The sequence below is a fragment of the Petaurus breviceps genome, unplaced genomic scaffold (assembly GCF_028583685.1).
Source record: "Petaurus breviceps papuanus isolate PSGF00001 unplaced genomic scaffold, PetGlider_PUasm1.0 555, whole genome shotgun sequence".
In the NCBI taxonomy this organism is placed as follows: domain Eukaryota; kingdom Metazoa; phylum Chordata; class Mammalia; order Diprotodontia; family Petauridae; genus Petaurus; species Petaurus breviceps.
In genome coordinates this window covers 689,261-691,919 of record NW_027186373.1, presented here as the reverse complement: position 1 = coordinate 691,919, position 2,659 = coordinate 689,261, and the positions used below count along the sequence as shown (strand labels likewise).

The 2,659-nt window shown below is 65.6% G+C and overlaps 1 protein-coding gene across 13 annotated transcripts in view; it reads left to right on the top strand.

Moving 5' to 3' along the window:
• Positions 1-1,482: 1,482 nt before the first annotated feature.
• ZC3H8 (zinc finger CCCH-type containing 8) overlaps positions 1,483-2,659 on the top strand; it is a 12,587-nt gene continuing 11,410 nt past the window's right edge. For 11 of the 13 annotated variants that reach the window (XM_069102769.1, XM_069102761.1, XM_069102767.1 and 8 more), the window contains exon 1: positions 1,741-1,864. The gene's annotated coding sequence lies outside the window, so the exon portion shown is untranslated. Of the gene's footprint in view, positions 1,622-1,740; positions 1,865-2,659 lie in introns of those variants that run through there. The other 2 variants (XM_069102770.1, XM_069102760.1) reach the window with 1 other exon arrangement.

The window sequence follows — 2,659 nt, the reverse complement described above, 5'->3', positions numbered from 1 at the left end:
AGGCTTCAGGTGCACTTTAGCCTAGGGGCAGGGAAGATCTTCCAAATTTGCATTCCCATTACAGCCCCTCACTAGCTGTGTGACCCTGGGCAAGTCACCTGATTCTGCTTGCCTCAGTTTCCCCATCTGTAAAGCGGGATGAATGGCAAACCACCCCAGTATCTCTGTTAAAAAAACCCCAAATGAGGCCACATGGACTAGGCCACTCACTGCTTGTGTGACCTTGAGCAAGTCCTAATTAACCGTTGTCAACCATTTTCCAAAGGTTTGGGCCAAAGGACAAACAGGGCTGTACAGGTGCTTCTTTATTCTCGGTAAGCCAGAGGGTCAGGCATCGCGTGGGAGTGGGGAAAGCATTCTGAACCCAACGTAAGCAAGCTGAAGAGCAGCCTTTATTCAAGGCTGGGCGCAGTCCCAGCTCAGGATGCCCGCCTTGGGCACAATGATAGTCTCCATGCGTGTTAACCATAATATGTGCAGACTTTCTTCATGGGATGAGTTGTAAACACAATGACAATAAACAAATGAGTGTCAAGGCGTCAACCGAAAGGACAGACCAGGAGGTCTGTGTTTCCTTTACCGTTAATGCCGCACGAGTCCCACCGTTCAAGGCGCCCACAAACAGGGCTCGGCAGGCCTGGGCATTGGCCGGGCCACCCGCCTGCCCCTTCTCAGGTCTAGGAAGTTCAGAAAGGCTGGGGAGGGGTCCGCACTGGCTCCGAGCCTGATCCCGCCCGTCTCTGGGGCTCCCAGGCTTTGCTAGGGGTGCTGCGCTGAGGCATTCCCTCCCCTTTGGGAAAAGTGACCCTTCTGGGACGGGCTGGAGGGCAGTGGGCGGCGACTCCCGCCCAGAACTGGAGGAGGGGCTTTGTTTGGGGGCAGCCCGGGGAGGGTCACTGCCAGGGCCAGGCCCAGAGCCCAGGCCGCCTCAGGTGAGACAGCACGTGCGCGGAGCGTGGGTAAAAGTTCCGATCCGAGACACAGGGCACCCGTGCCTCCAGGAAAGCCCAGCTTCCCGTCCCGGCCTCCCCGAGGGAGCCCGTGTGCTCGCGGCCCGGGCACGGCGGGGCAGAAGGACCAGGAGCTCCCGGCCTGAGGCCTGCCTTCTGCTTCATGGAGATGGTGCGGGGGAAGGGAAAGCCACGGACACCCGTGCACGGCCTCCGCCACGAGCCAAGAAGATCCGAGAGGGGCCTCCCTCCCACGGGTGACCCCCCGCCGGCTCCTCCCCCGTTCGTGGCGCGGCCGCGCGGCCGGACCCGAAGGGCCTTGGAGACTCGGGAAGCGCAACTTGCACCGACCACAAGCCGGCTTTTAAACAAAGCCCACGCGTGCGCTTTGCCCTCTGGCCTCCTCCGGAGCGGCGGCCAGCGGGTGGGCCCGCGGTTGCCATAGAGACAGGACACTGCGGCTCCTGATTGGTGGAGCGCTTCCTCCGTCCGAGGCCCAGTCTTCCATACATGCGCAATAGAGCCAAGCCGCGTCCAAACCTTGGGTGAGTTCGGGAGCCGCGGGGTCCCGTCAGGGGCCGGCTGCCGGGTGAGAGAGGGCAGGCCTCTCCTCGGCGCTTCTGGAGAGGAGAGCTTGTCGGAGTTGGGCGTTCGAGGCAGGCGGAGGGCAGGTGAGTGGTCCGCGTTCGGCGCGGAGCCTTCTGGGAGCGGCCGCAACTGGCGGGGTGCACGTGTGGGAATGCGCGGCTGTCGCAGCTGGGAGGGGCGAGGGGAGTCTGGGCTTCGCGGTAACTATGGTGATTGCGACGGCTTCAGGGCGTGATGACGTCGTTCCTCACGTTGCGTGAGGGGCGGAGTCGGCACCTCTGAGCACGCTTTGCAGCCGCGTGATCCCGCTAGGCTTTCAGCTGCAGGTGCGTGTTCAGGGGCAGGGTCTGGGCTAAGGGCACGCTTCCTCCCCCCTCCCCTCCCCCCCCATCCCGCTACTCCCCCAGGCCCTGGCACGTCCCCTGCTGCCCCGGAGGCCGAGCGGCGGAAGTCCTCTTACGGGAACTCCCAGGGCGGGGGAGGCTGGGGGCGGTGCTGAGGAAGGGAGCAGCCCCGGCGGCCAGGGCCCCCAAAAAGATCCAGGGGGGACGAGACCGTTCTGTCTGAGATGCCGGGCGGCGGGGATCGTTTGTGGGAGGGGGCGCCTGGGAGGAGCCTGAGGAGCAGGTTCCCCCCGCCTTGTCTTCTCCTCACCGCCCCTGGGGGAGGGCCCGCCTCGGGCCCCGCCTCCTCCTGCTCCTGGGGAGGGGTGTACTCAGGCCCCGCCTCCTCCTGCCCTGGGGGAGGGGCCTCCTCGGGCCCCGCCTCCTCCTGCCCTGGGGGAGGGCCCGCCCCACAGGCCCCGCCTCCCACCAGTCTGCTGGGGAGGGCTAGGCTGGGCCCCTGGTGGGGAGGCCTCCGGCCACGCCCTCTCGTTGGCCCCTCCCACCGGACCTGCCCCTGCCCTGGAAAGTGACCTCTTTCCTTCTGATGATGGGAGCCCTGGACGGGGCCCAGGGAGCTGAGGGCTGAGGTCCTCGGGCCGTGCAGAGACCCGCTGTCCTGGGGGGTGGTCGTGGGCCGGCCAGCCCGCTACCCCTGCGTGACCCTCTGCCTCCCCAGCTATATCGCTGTGCCCACCAGCCCTCTGTCCTTCCAGCCCCCTGGCCAGTCCAGCCCTC